The sequence below is a fragment of the Schistocerca piceifrons genome, chromosome 10 (genome assembly GCF_021461385.2).
Source record: "Schistocerca piceifrons isolate TAMUIC-IGC-003096 chromosome 10, iqSchPice1.1, whole genome shotgun sequence".
In the NCBI taxonomy this organism is placed as follows: Eukaryota; Metazoa; Arthropoda; class Insecta; order Orthoptera; family Acrididae; genus Schistocerca; species Schistocerca piceifrons.
In genome coordinates this window covers 85,814,282-85,829,637 of record NC_060147.1, presented here as the reverse complement: position 1 = coordinate 85,829,637, position 15,356 = coordinate 85,814,282, and the positions used below count along the sequence as shown (strand labels likewise).

Below are 15,356 nucleotides of genomic sequence, written 5' to 3'. Positions count from 1 at the left end.
CCTGACCTTCTAAGGAAATGTCTGCATGGGCAGACACACAACCCAAATGAATGTTTCAGCAGCATAATTTGAAACCACCTTCCTAAAACTGTATTCATGATGCTGTTATTACATTCAATTGTGGTAATACTGGAATGAGCTGCGTACTGAAGAAGCTGGGAATTAATCCTGGTGAAAATATGATCACTGAGCTGCAACATTGTGATAAAAAGAGGATAGCCGATGCAGACAGGTCTGCATCTAATATGGCCAAGAAAACAAGACAAACACCCAGGAAGGTGAAAAAGAAGCTGGAAGATCAGCTAGACGCCAAAGAAGAGGCATCATATGCAGCAGGACAGTTTTAATTAACTGTAAGTAACAAATTTCAAAAGTTTTTTCTTTAAAGTCAATTTCCCACAAACTACAATTTTCATTACATATGCCCAATTATATCAGAAACTATCATAGATAAATGAATGAAATTTTAGGAGACTCTGTATAACATAAAAAGCCACCTCTAGTTCTACATTCATTAATATTCCCATTAGGAAGTTTACAAAAAATATTTTTTGCAGAAAAAACTTAATATTTTTTGTTAATAAATTTAAAAAAGTATTTCTTAAAAACTATAAACTGAGTAAAGTAGATTTTAGTACAGTTGACTATTAGCATCATGTAACATAAAGTACAAATATTAATGTCCTGCATCAAATAGTTTTTTCGGAAACTGGTCAAATACTTGCCTAAATTAACTTGCGTTATATAGGCAGGGTGTGGTCCCCTTAAAGGTACGAGATCCGGGCTGTAGGGTGGATGAGGAAGAACGGTCCAATGGAGTCTTGACAGCTACTCTCCGCTGCGCTGACTTTTGTGTTGTCATGGAGAAGCGGAAGTTCGTTTGCATTTCTGCAGCGACGAACACGCTGAAATCATTTCTTCAGTTTCCTGAGGTTACGGCAACACTCTTCGGAGTGCACCATGAAAGAGGGCATCAAACAGAATAACCCCTTCAGAGCCCAAAAAGGCAGCCGCCAGGACTTCAAAGGTGCGGCTTTGAACTTTTTTTTTCGATGGAGAGGTGATGTGGCGCCACTACCTGGATTGCAATTTTGTTTCCGGCTCGAAGTGATGAACTCATGTCTCATGGCCAGTAACCATATTGCACAAAACATTGTCACGCTCAGCCTCGTAACGCGGAAGCAATTCCGCACATATAAATCCTTCGTCGCTCTTTATGGTCTTCTGTTAGGCAGAGAGGAAGCAAGACGGCACACAACTTCGGGTACGCCAACAGGTGGGCGAGTGTGTCAGCACTACCAACAGAGACGTCCAGCACTGCAGTGCGGCGACTGACCACTTCGAATGAGAGTGTCCGCACGTTCCAACACTGCAGCAGAGACAGCTGCGTGCGGCTGGCCGGCACGCGGAAGTCTAACTGTAATATATTGATTATTCCTTGCTACTGTAGTGTTATCTTGAAGCTGTGAGAAAGGAGGACAGGCGTTCCAAGGCGCGGAAGCAGAGACGACGCTGAGGGCAGACGAAACTAGGAGAGATATTGTTACATGAAGTAAACCGTAAGGGGAGAGCCTTGCGAAAGTGCAGACGCCCCCAGACACGGTCCCAGGGCGCTAGTTACTCTTCAAGGAATTAACATGTAACTTCATATGTCGTGAAGACACTGTGGTAGGTTGCCAACGTAGAACTTTGTAACCAACAGGCACGTACTAGCGTATACAGCCAGCTTGATACCAGCACTGAAAACAGCAGCGTCAGTAGGCTCACAAGGGTTAGAAAGAGAGCGAAAACGCCAAAAACTGTTGACCTTGCAGTCCCTACTCCGGGGAGCCCTAGGGGGGGGGGCTAAATGACGTATAACAATAATGTTGCAAGCCTTATTTGGCAGAGCAGTTACGTTTAGCTTTCAGCTGAACAATGTTGATACCAAATACGGACTTAGTGCAACTGCATTAACATCCCCGCCTTAGGAGCAGTAGAGGGGACCTAACTGAACCGTGATTCGCAGGCACCTGAAACAGACCTGCGGGATTGGCTGGTTGGCTTTAAGTGGGAAAAACAGTGCCCCCACGCGACTCTTTAAAACCCCTAGATTCCGCATTTTGGCGGAGTTCTCAGTCAGACGATCTGGGCGCCGAATCCGCGTCCGTCGACTCCAGCCTCGGTCCAGCTCCGCGTAAGTCTGCTCTCTCACTTGGAGTGCCTCAGCGAACAGTGTCACATTCAGTATGTTTTGTTTTGCAACTAAGTTGTTGCCTTAAGATGCTGCCAGTGTTTGCTACTGTTGTTAACATCCACTCCTGGGACTCCTGCACTGGCTTATGTTGTAACAGTGTTATTCATGCTTTTTCTAACCCTAGAACTAGCCTCCAGCGTATTAGTTAGTCCTGTCTGGGATAAATAACTATTTCAAAACCCTGTTTCTCCAAGAGTCTCCACAACGAGTTCCCCACCAAGTCTCATCACCTGTATTTCTAGTAAATGCCTGTACCAGTGTTGACTCAGATAGAAGAAAACTATGAAAAGCCTTCACTGTGAATTGTCCTTCTGCCTTCTGCTCTGTACCGCTCGGGAGTGCAGACTGACCAGTAACCCTTTTCTCCATCTCCCACTTATGTCAGGACACGACAGAACAGCTTCGCGCGACCTCGATGCGTTGATGACAAGACGCCTCGCCCAAAGACTCAACGTGCTTTTATTCACTGCCACCTCTCCACAGACATTCTGCAAGCGCCTGTGAATATCTGCGATGCTCTGGTTTTCCGTCAAAAGAAACTCAGTGATGGCTCTCTGCTTGGAACGCACCTCCTTTACAGACGCCATTCTGAAGGCTACGTATAGGCCCGCCACCTGTGTGAAACTATAAGGGCTGAAGCGGGAATATTCCACGATGCCCCATAACAAACTCCACTTTTTTCGCAATACTCATTGAATGCCCCTCTTATACTGCTTACTGTTACTCCTTTGTCCTCTCGAAATCTGCTCATAGGATTGAGTTTGCGCTGTCACGTAACTTCCATAACATCGGCACATAAAAATTCAGGCGTTTCAATTTGTAAAACTAATATGTACAAACTTCCTGCGCAAAATGGTCCACATCAACAAGATTCTGAATACTTTCGAAAGCTGGAGGTTTAAGTTAAATACGACATGGCTCGAACAGCAAGAAAATTTTGCGCACAGATGCCGTCGCGAAAAAGGTCCTGCGCCGAACTACTTACCTTGGCCGAATTATTATTTTTTTAAATTCAGGAGGTGACGCGACACGCCATTTTAAATCACTGGATAAAGAAACAGTCGACTCAAATGAATCTTTATAATTATACAGGGTGTCCATAATTAAATTCCAGGTTAAAAATCCTGTAGGAAGAGAACTATCATTCAAAATGACATCAAATTTGAACAGCATATCAGTGGTGCAGAGGAAAAACGTCCTCGAACGCAAAAAAAAAAAAACGTTGTGAAAATATGGTCGACAGATGGCGCTGTAAGCGTCAGAATGTCCACACCAAGGGACGCTCGACACACCGGTGTGCCTCAGCTTGGGTCCGAGACGCCAAACATGGCTGTCTCCATGTAGGATCACACACTGCTGGAGAAAACTCTTTTACAAGAACGGTGATTACGCGCCCGTAGCCCTGCGTAAGTTCCAGACACTCGAGGATATGAAAAAAGATATTGGTCCGATATCTGCTAACGGTCTGGAGAAAATGATTACAAAGAAAAGACACGTCCTTTTGAAGTGCAATATGGCAGAGGGAGGAAAGCTGCAGAAGGGGTCGAGCGGTGGTGTGCAAATGAGGAGTGCACAGGGAATTGCCCGAACTTTGGACATGACTGCGAGCACGGTGCATTGCTATCCATACAAAATCACCCATGTTCATGAGTTGCTCTTTGCTGAACTGCCAGAAAAACATTCGCTCTGGAATCTCTTGCTCTCGTGGAACTGGACAATGAATGGCCGTGGAACGTTCTGTGGACAGACGAAGTACATTCCTATCTACAAGGGCACGTCAATAAGCAGAACTGCAAAAAATCTGCACGCATATCAGCCGGTACCACTTCATTCTCTAAAGGTGGCTGTGTGGTACGGGTTGACGGCATGGTTTGTCGAAGGGCCTTATTATTCCGAGGAGATGACTCCTCCGGATTGTGTTACTTTTACCGTCACTGTCAAAGGTTATGAAAGTCGAAACTTCCTGGTAGATTAAAACTGTGTGCCGGACCGAGACTCGAAATCGGGATCTTTGCCTTTTACAGAAGTAAAGCTGTGGGGACGGGGCGTGAGTCGTGCTTGGGTAGCTCAGATGGTAGAGCACCTGCCCACGAAAGGCAAAGGTCCTGAGTTCGAGTCTCGGTCCGGCACACAGTTTTAACCTGCCAGGAAATTTCAAATCAGCGCACGCTGCAGAGCGAAAATCTCATTCTAGTTATGAAAGTCTTTTGCGCACCAATGTCATTACAATCCTTCGTACAGGTGGACCGGGATTGGGGGGGGGGGGGTCTTCCGCCACTGAACCACTGAAGCGGCTACTGCAGAGGTATTTCGGAAATCTTACCCGATTGTCGGCCGTCATTTTCCTACAGCCTGGCCATCCAGATCACCTGATTTTAGTCCGTGTGACTTCTGGCTGTAGGGTTATCTGAAAGACGTGATCAGTGTTCCAATTACGCCTGAACCGAAGACACGCATTGCGCAACGCATTCTGAACGTGGCTCCCTAGTCACTTAGACGTGGGCCGGCCGTTGTGGCCAAGCGGTTCTAGGCGCTACAGTCTGGAACCGCGCCTAGAACCGCGCGACCGCTACGATCGAAGGTTCGAATCCTGCCTCGGGCATGGATGTGTGTGATGTCCTTAGGTTAGTTAGGTTTAAGTAGTTCTAAGTTCTAGGGGTCTGATGACCTGAGAAGTTAAGTGCCATTTGCCTCTTCGACGTGTTGTTGAACCTGCTGTTTCTCGACTTCAACTTGTCGCAGAAAAACGGTGAACAGCATATTGAAGATGTGTAGTGCCAGTCTCACGACATTTTGCTATTTGTGCAGTTTTTTTGCTTCAGGACAATTAAAATCCAAAGTCACTTTGCTTTTTATTTGGTTTTTGGGTTCTAGACAATTAAAAACCGATTTTTCCATCCGATGTGCTATGACCTTGCTGTGGTGAATAGGGTTACCCAAGTAAGAGTATCACAACTGTTGACTGCTGAACTTCTGCGGTCATGGACACTCAACAATATGAATGGTGTAATGTACAACTCAAACCATAGCCGTCGTATTCATCCATCTTTTGTTATCAACCTCATTTACGTTACGGCACTTACAGCACCATCTATTGACAAAAGTTTCGTTAATTGTTTTCCATGGTGTTTCCCCCCGCGTCAATAATGTTCTGTTTGAATTTGACGTCATTCTCAACAGTGGTTCTCTTTCTAAAGCGTTTGCTGCTGGCATAAAAAGATTTCAACATTCCACTGCGAAGCAGATAAAAAAAATTCACTCTGCGTTACGGAAAGTGATCCGCTGGTGGACATCGACGCAGCGTCTGCACTGTACCTGCTGTTAGATCCCATTCCTGGTACGCCACACACACCCCATGCTGTCAGCTACTCACCTGAAAAGCAAACAAAAAGAGTAATTAACACTCTGTCCTGTTTACAGTCGTAAATACATTTGTATATCTGGGAACTGCACCGTCATGAAGGAATCGGGCAAATATTAAGAGATCTGAAGGAAGTTAATGGCTCGACATGACAAGTATTCTACACTACTGGCCATTAAAATTGCTACACCACCAAGATGACGTGCTACAGACGCGAAATTTAACAGACAGGAAGAAGATGCTCTCATATGCAAATGATTAGCTTTTCAGAGCATTCACACAAGGTTGGCGCCGGTGGCGACACCTACAACGTGCTGACGTGAGGAACGTTTCCAACCGCTTTCTCATACACAAACAGCAGTTGACCGGCGTTGACTGGTGAAACATTGTTGTGATGCCTCGTGTAAGGAGGAGAAATGCGTACCATCACGTTTCCGACTTTGATAAAGGTCGGATTGTAGCCTATCGCGATTGCGGTTTATCGTATCGCGACACATCTACCCGCGTTGGTCGAGATCCAATGACTGTTAGCAGAATATGGAATCGGCCTAAATACCGTGGAAAGTGGGCGCTACAGAATCGATGAGAAGTTTTTATCTTTGACGTACTATGATCGATAGTTATATTTCACCTCTGCTGTCACGTGAAATCCAGACCACACCCACTTTCCACGGTATTTAGGCCGCTCTTCGACGTCCGACTCGTCAGTCGGCAAGACTCAGCACAACCAGGAGCACCTCGGAAGATGTCCAACGAAGCCTTGGATGATACGTCAGGGATAGAAGAGTTCCATGGACCACGGCCACACAACCCGGAAGAATATTCGGCAGGTAAAACATCCGGTCGTGAAAGCATTCATTGTATGATTCTCTAAAGTCTTGGACTCCCTGGACCGATAGACTGCCTGTGATATAGTCGACAAGAGACACATACCTAGAGATCATCGATTCCAAGAATGGTTGAACTGTACACATACGAGGGTCACTCCAAAAGAAATGCACTCTTTTTTTTAAAAATCCATGTTTCATTCCACATATTTGAAAGTTTTACAGTGTGTAGATACATCCTTTAGGAACAATATTTTCATTTATCCACATAATTTCCATCCCTCTCAACTGCCTTACGCCATCTTGGAACCAGCGCCTGTATACCCGCACGGTAAAATTCTGGACCAACCTGTTGGAGCCACTGCTTGGCAGCGTGCACAAGGGAGTCATCATCTTCAAACCTTGTTCTACTAAGAGAGTCTTTCAGTTTCCCGAAGAGATGATTGTCACATGGAGCCAGGTCAGGACTGTAAGGCGGGTGTTTCAGTGTTGTCCAACCGAGTTTTGTGATCGCCACTGTCAACATCCTGGGAACCCACCTGGCACCAACCTTTTTTAACGCCAACACTTTCAGTATTCTCCAAACACTTCCTTGCCCTATCCCAACGTAGCGTGACAATTCGTTCACTGTGATGCGTCTGTCAGCAGTCACCAATTCGTTAACTCTCTGGAGTGTGTGCAGTACGAGGCCTGCCGCTGCGAGGACAATCCTCAATATTGCCGTGCCCGCTTTCATCACGTAACCTGCTCGTTCACCGACTAACTGTACTGCGATCGACAGCAGCATCTCCATACACCTTTTTCAACCTCTTGTGGATGTTTCCCACTGTCTCGTTTTCACAGCACAGTAATTCTATGACAGCACGTTGCTTCTGACGAACGTCAAGTGTAGCAGCCATCTTGAAGACATACTGTGACGGCGCCACTCACGGGAACAGGTTGAACCAAGTTTGAAAACAAGAGGGAAGGATGTATCTACACACTGTAAAACTTTCACACATGCAGAATGAAAATAGTGTGCACTTCTTTTGGAGTGCCCCTCTAAGCTTGTACTGAACCCTGAGTGTCGGAGTGCATCTGGCAGCTGGACAATATTTTTGTCGTCACCTTTTATAGGGGGAACCGTGGCTCGTTCGGATTGCCGATATTTGGGCAGGAGAGAGCAGAGGAGAGGGGAGGGGAGGGAGGAGAGAAAGGTATGATATGGTATGGCATGTGCGGCAGGCGCGCCGGCTCAGCTTACATAACGGCTCTGGCTGGGCTCGCAGCCACACACGGCCGCATTCTTGAGCCGGCGCTCTGCACAAGGCGAGGCCGTCACCGCCAGAACCGACTGCTGTAGCTTAGCTCCAGCTTTCACTGGTGGGACCGATCCACTTGTGGAAGCCGTCACTGCGATCGAACAGCCGCCGCCGTCACCTGAAGAGCCAGCGACAGCGCGTCGGGGGCGGGTCCCGTTCGGGAACTCTGAGCTACACAAGCTGTCTCGAATGCCGGACATTTGCCACGCCGGACATTTGCCACACTTGCCCCTTCGCCAGGTAGCTTGAGTAGCGATCCCTCAGGTAAGGGACGCACTTCCTCGCACTACTTCTGTCCGCTTTCAAACCGCCGTCTTCACATCTTACTCGACACAACCAGTACGTAAGAGACTTTCTTCTTCGACATCTTGGCCAAATACAGATCTTCTCTTCCGAAATCGAAATATTTACGACTTTTGCGAAACGAAGGCAACGGCCTTGCCGCAGTGGATACACCGGTTCCCGTGAGATCACCGAAGTTAAGCGCTGTTGGGCGTGGCCGGCACTTGGATGGGTGACCATCCAGCTGCCATGCGCTGTTGCCTTTTTTCGGGGTGCACTCAGTCTCGTGATGCCAATTGAGGAGCTACTCGACCGAATAGTAAGGGCTTCGGTCAAGAATAGCATCATACCGACCGGGAGAGCGGTGTGCTGACCCCACGCCCCTCCTATCGGCATCATCCTCGGAGGATGACACGGCAGTCGCATGGCCTGAAGACGGAGTGTTTTTTTTGGGGGGGGGGGCGATTATGTCAGTATGTAATTAGTTCCGCCAAGTATAAATATAGATCCCTCTGTCTGTAGCGTAACTCCATTTCACACTTACTGATTGCGATAGAAACAGTCCATCGGCATGGGAGCAACAAGAAAGGAACGATGTAAGAAGAATGCGAATGTACGCTAATCATTTCTTCTTGATCACTGCATTTGTGCCTACTTTAATTACTACAACTGCATGCCCAAAAGACAATAAGGGGAATGGGAACGTGAATGTTTGAAGAAAAAAGAACGACATACTCCATATTAATTTACTCTCTAAAATACGATATTCCTTGCGGCGAAACATTAGTTAGTAAAGTGTAGCGGGACAATGTTCAAAACAAGACTGAAAATCTGAAAATACGTTCACTAAATAGAATAAGAACATCCATGATTGACATGTCATCGAGAGTCGACGTACAATTTTTAAAGTGTTAGAAATAAGAAAATGAAGTAATACAGAATGCTATGTTTGTAACGTACGTTGTCGTTCTACATTGTTTAGCTCTGGTATTTACAGGGTCACAGAGAAAACATTCTAGGTTTTGGAGGGAAAAGCCGTAATTGTAATGATCTGCACTACAACAGAAACTAGAAGCATAACTTAAGGAAAAATTATGTAATGTGTGTTTCAGCTCGCAAGTGACATTGAAGCAGATAGTTCCTGCGACGTAGTATGGGCAGAGTTTATATTCGACAACCGGAATAAATTAATAACTCGCTCCTTTTACCGACCCCCGGTCTCAGATGAAACAGTTGCTGAACATTTCAAAGAAAACTTGAGTCTCCATCACAAATAGGTACCCTACTCATACAATGATAGTTGGCAGTGACTTCAATCTACCTTCCGTATGTTGACAAAAATACATTTTCAGGCCCTATTGTAGATAGAAAACAACTTCCGCAATTGTTCTAATTGGTTTTTAAAAAAATATTTTGAACAATTGTTCACGACGCCGTTCAAATTGTAAATGGTTATGAAATCACACTTGACCTCTTAGCCACAAATAATCCTGAGCATCACGACGGATACAGTCGTAGCGAGGCTCAATTCCGTTACAAAGAAATTCACCAAAACTAAACGCGAAATATATCGATTTTTAATGCTGCTAAAAATTCGGTTGACGTCTTTCTAAGAGACGGTCTCGAATCCTTCCAAACTATGTAAACGAAGACCATATGTGGCTTAAGTTTAAAGAAACAGCACTGGAGAGATTCATACCAAATAAATCAATAAGAGACGGAACTGATCGCCCATGGTACACAAAACACGACAGAAAGCTGCTGCAGGAGCAGCGAAAAAGGCACGTATAATTTAAACCAACGCAAAATCTCTAAGACTGGCGAAGTTTTACTGAAGCTCGAAATTTTGTGCGGATTTCAATGCGAGATGCATTTAATAGTTTCCCACAACGAAGGTCTCTCTAGAGATGTGACAGAAAATCCAAAGAGATTCTGGTCCTATGTTAAGTAAACCAGCGGAAAGGCTCAGTAAGCGATGAGGAGGCGGAGGAGGGGGAGACAAGGGATCCAACCCTTCGGAGCAGGTAAAATCGTGGCAATGTCCGGCGTGGCAAATGTCCGCACACCGCTGTGTCTGCTCGACGTGGTGAGGCATTGGCGTGTTCCTAGTGTGGCACTGGTTCACAAGAGGGCTGCAAGTAAAGTCAGCATCCCAATGTTTTGTTCACACAGTTCTGAAACGGCTACTTCCACTAAACACATTACACACACACAAAATGGTTCAAATGGCTCTGAGCACTTTGGGACTTAACATCTGTGGTCATCAGTCCCCTAGAACTTAGAACTACTTAAACCTAACTAACCTAAGGACATCACACACATCCACGCCCGAGGCAGGATTCGAACCTGCGACCGTAGGAGTCGCGCGGTTCCGGACTGAAGCGCCTAGAACCGCTTGGCCACCGCGGCCGGCTATGTGACATAAATTTCAACTTGAAACGTCTGCTCCTTTCTGAGGAAAATGGTTTCCAAATGTCGGACACAGACAAACAGGGCGACAACGAAGTGATACTATCAGGGTTCCGTTTTAGCCGATTGAGGTACCAAACCCTAAAAAGAGAAAAAGGTTACCATTAGGTGCTCAGATAATATGCCTTTCCATGTATTGTGTTTTATACGATTTTACCAAGCAATTTTGTTGTTTTTAGTGGAGCAAACCCATTGTTTCTGTTACTGAAGTCAGTTTAGCGTCAGTATCGTACTGTACTGACAAGGTGGCTAAATTTCATAGTCTGCTTTCACTCATACTCTACGTTAAGTTTCCGCAGTCTTTAATATTCGGAGACCGCACTTACAAAATGCCGTAATCACTACCGTTGCCATATACTTCTGTTTGAAGGACAACAGGGCTCGTAACTGTTCCATGAAAATGAAGTCTAGCCCGAAATCTCAATGAACCAATTCCTTCTTTCTGATTATAAAATCAGGTTTCTAGCATTTGTAGAACTAGAGAAAGCTTTTGACAATATCGACTGAAATACTCTCTTTCAAATTCTAAAGGTTGCAGGGGTAAAATACAGGGAGCGAAAGGCTATTTACAATATGTAAAGAAACCAGGTGGCAGTTATAAGAGTCGAGGGGCATGATGAAAGGGAGGCAGTGGTTGGGAAGGGAGTGAGACAGGGTTGTAGTCTCTCCCCGATGTCATTCAATCTGTATATTGAGCAAGCAGTAAAGGAAACAAAAGAAAAATTCGGAGTAGGTATTAAAATCCATGGAGAAGAAATAAAAACCTTGAGGTTCGCCGATGACATTGTAATTCTGTCAGAGACAGCAAAGGACCTGGAAGAGCAGTTGAATGGAATGGACAGTGTCTTGAAGGGAGGATATAAGATGAACATCAACAAAACCAAAACGAGGATAATGGAATGCAGTCGAATTAAGTCGGGTGATGCTGAGGGAATTAGATTAGGAAATGAGACACTTAAAGTAGTAAAGGAGTTTTGCTATTTAGGGAGTAAAATAACCGATGATGGTCGAAGTAGAGAGGATATAAAATATAGACTGGCAATGGCAAGGAAAGCGTTTCTGAAGACGAGAAATTTGTTAACGTCGAGTATAGATTTAAGTGTCAGGAAGTCGTTTCTGAAAGTATTTGTATGGAGTGTAGCCATGTACGGAAGTGAAACATGGACGATAAGTAGTTTGGACAAGAAGAGAATAGAAGCTTTCGAAATGTGGTGCTACAGAAAAATGCTGAAGATTAGATGGGTTGATCACATAACTAACGAGGAGGTATTGAATAGAATTGGGGAGAAGAGGAGTTTGTGGCACAACTTGACAAGAAGGGACCGGTTGGTAGGACATGTTCTGAGGCATCAAGGGATCACAAATTTAGCACTGGAGGGCAGCGTGGAGGGTAAAAATCGTAGAGGGAGACCAAGAGATGAATACACTAAGCAGTTTCAGAAGGATGTTGGTTGCAGTAAGTACTGGGAGATGGAGAACCTTGCACAGGATAGAGTAGCATGGAGAGATGCATCAAACCAGTCTCAGGACTGCAGACAACAATAACAACAAAATGGCAGCGCCATCTAGCGGGCCAACCATAGCGCCATCTGGTTTCCCCCTTCAAGCTAGACAAGTTTCGTTCTTTGTAGTTTTTTCGTTTGACGCTTATTTCGTGAGATATTTGGCCCGGTCACGATCAATGGACCACCCTGTATAGACCCGTTGTCTGTGCCGTCTGGTATTCAGTGTAGGTTATTTTAGTTAGTTTTGGTCCTTTGCTGTCTGTCTCTGAGCATTTAGTGTATGGATTGTTCTATGTTTATGAGTTGCACGTGTATCGTCCGCAGAATAAGATGAAGTGTTCGGGGGAACCTTCTACCCCGCATGTACATGTATTTGTCTGCTTCAGACTGACGCGACGCGATTTAAGTGCGTGAGGTAAGGGCTGTGTCCCGTTAGGTAATCTACCATGCTGTGGCTGGGGTCGTTATGTTTAAGTCTTACTCTCTCTCGTACTGAGGGATACGTTACTTTCAGTAATAAATAGGTAGCTTACGTTGATATGGTGCGCGGAAATTTGCCACGCCGGACATTGCCACGATTTTACCTGCTCCGAAGGGTTGGATCCCTTGTCTCCCCTTCCTCCGCCTCATCATCGCTTACTGAGCCTTTCCGCTGGTTTACTTAACATAGAACCAGAATCTTTTTGGATTTTCCACCACCTTTCTAAGGAGAGTTTCGTTGTGGAAACTACTAAATGCATCTCCCACTGAAATCTGCCCAAATTTCCAGCCTCATTAAAACTTCGCCAATCTTGGTGATTTTGCGTTCGTCTAAATTATACGTGCCTTTTTCGGTGCTTCTGCAGCAGCATTCTGTCGTGTTTTGTGTACCATGGGGGATCAGTTCCGTCTGTTATTGATTTATTTGGTATGAATCTCTCCAGTGCTGTTTATACTATTTCCTTGAACTTAAGTCACATATGGTCTTTACTTACATAGTTTGGAAGGATTGGAGACTGTCTCTTAGTAAGACGCCAACCGAATTTTTAGTTGCCTTTATAAATAGATATATTTCGCGTTAAGTTTTGGTGAATTTCATTGTTACGGAATTGAGCCTCGCTATGGCTTTCTCTGTATCCGTAGTGATGCTCAGGATTATTTGTGGCTAAGAGGTCAAGTGTGTTTTCGTAACTATTTACAATTTGAATGGCCTCGTGGACTAATTGTTCAAAATAATGTTAAAAAAGCATTTAGAACAATTACGGAAGTTGTTACTATCTACAATATGGTCTGAAAACGTATTTTTGTCAACATACGGAAGGTAGAATGAAGTCACTGCCAACTATCATTGTATGAGTAGGGTACCTATTTGTGATGGAGACTCAAGTTTTCTTTGAACTCTTCAGCAACTGTTTCATCTGAGCCCGGGGGGCCGTAAAAGGAGCCAGTTATTAATTTGTTCCGGTTTCGAACATAACCTCTGCCCATACTACGTCGCAGGAACTATCTGATTCAATGTCGCTTGTGAGCTGGAACACACATTACATTATTTTTCATTAAGTTGTGCTTCTTGTTTCTGTTGTAGTGCAGATCATTACAATTACAGCTTTTCTCTCCAAAACCTAGAACGTTTTCTCTGTGACCCTGTAAATACCAGAGCTAAACAATGTAGAACAACAACGTACGTTACAAGCATAGCATTCTTAATTACTTCATTTCCTTATTTCTGACATTTTAAAATTGTAGGTCGACTTTACATCACATGTCAATCATAGCTGTTCTTATCTCTATTTAGTGAACGTATTTTCAGTGATGTTTTGAACATTATCCCGCTACACCTTATTAACTAATGTGTCGCCGCAAGGGATATCGCATTTGAGAGAGTAAATTAATATGGAGTATGTGGTTGTTGTTTTCAAACATTCCCATTCCCATTTCTTCTTTCCTTATTGTCTTTTGCGCATGCAGTTGGAGTTATTAAAGTAGGCACAAATGCAGTGATCAAAACGAAATGATTAGCGTACATTTGTATTCTGTTTACATCGTTCCTTTCTTGTTGCTCCCATGCCGATGGACTGTTTCTATCGCAATCAGTAAGCGTGAAAGGAAGCTACCGTACAGACAGAGGGATCTATATATATACAGGGTTGTTACAAATGATTGAAGCCATTTCACAGCTCTACAATAACTTTATTATTTGAGATATTTTCACAATGCTTTGCACACACATACAAAAACTCAAAAAGTTTTTTTAGGCATTCACAAATGTTCGATATGTGCTCCTTTAGTGATTCGGCAGACATCAAGCCGATAATCAAGTTTCTCCCACACTCGGCGCAGCATGTCCCCATCAATGAGTCCGAAAGCATCGTTGATGCGAACTCGCAGTTCTGGCACGTTTCTTGGCAGAGGAGGTTTAAACACTGAATCTTTCACATAACCCCACAGAAAGAAATCGCAAGGGGTTAAGTCGGGAGAGCGTGGAGGCCATGACATGAATTGCTGATCATGATCTCCACCACGACCGATCCATCGGTTTTCCAATCTCCTGTTTAAGAAATGCCGAACATCATGATGGAAGTGCGGTGGAGCACCATCCTGTTGAAAGATGAAGTCGGCGCTGTCGGTCTCCAATTGTGGCATGAGCCCATTTTCCGCGGGCTACGCGTGAATCTTGCCCGCACGCGTTCAACCGTTTCTTCGCTCACTGCAGGCCGACCCGTTGATTTCCCCTTACAGAGGCATCCAGAAGCTTTAAACTGTGCATACCATCGCCGAATGGAGTTAGCAGTTGGTGGATCTTTGTTGAACTTCGTCCTGAAGTGTCGTTGCACTGTTATGACTGACTGATGTGAGTGCATTTCAAGCACGACATACGCTTTCTCGGCTCCTGTCGCCATTTTGTCTCACTGCGCTCTCGAGCGCTCTGGCGGCAGAAACCTGACGTGCGGTTTCAGCCGAACAAAACTTTATGAGTTTTTCTACGTATCTGTAGTGTGTCGTGACCATATGTCAATGAATGGAGCTACAGTGAATTTATGAAATCGCTTCAATCATTTGTAATAGCCCTGTACTTGGCAGAACTAATTACATACTGACATAATCGTCGGTATTGCTTTCGTTTCCCAAAACTTATAAACATTTCCATTTCGGAAAAGAAGCTCTGTATTTCGCCAAGATGTTGAAGAAGAAGGTCCCTTAGGTACTGGTTGTATCGAGTAAGATGTGGAGACGGCGGTTTGAAAGCGGACAGAGGTAGTGCGGGGAAGGGCGTCCCTTACCTGAGGGATCGCTACCTGGCGAAGGGGCAAGTGTGGCTAATGTCCGGCGTGGCAAATATCCTGCATTCCGTTGATACAGCCGTCGCTTGCAGAGAGCAAAGCAAGTAGCAGCGGT

The 15,356-nt window shown here is 44.9% G+C and overlaps 1 protein-coding gene and 1 pseudogene across 2 annotated transcripts in view; one reads left to right on the top strand and one right to left on the bottom strand.

Annotated features, from left to right (window-relative positions):
- The window catches only part of LOC124718646 (myc box-dependent-interacting protein 1), a 446,366-nt gene that overhangs the window by 206,259 nt on the left and 224,751 nt on the right, over positions 1–15,356 (bottom strand). The gene's annotated exons all lie outside the window — the stretch shown is intronic.
- Positions 8,154–8,270, top strand: LOC124719153 (annotated as a pseudogene).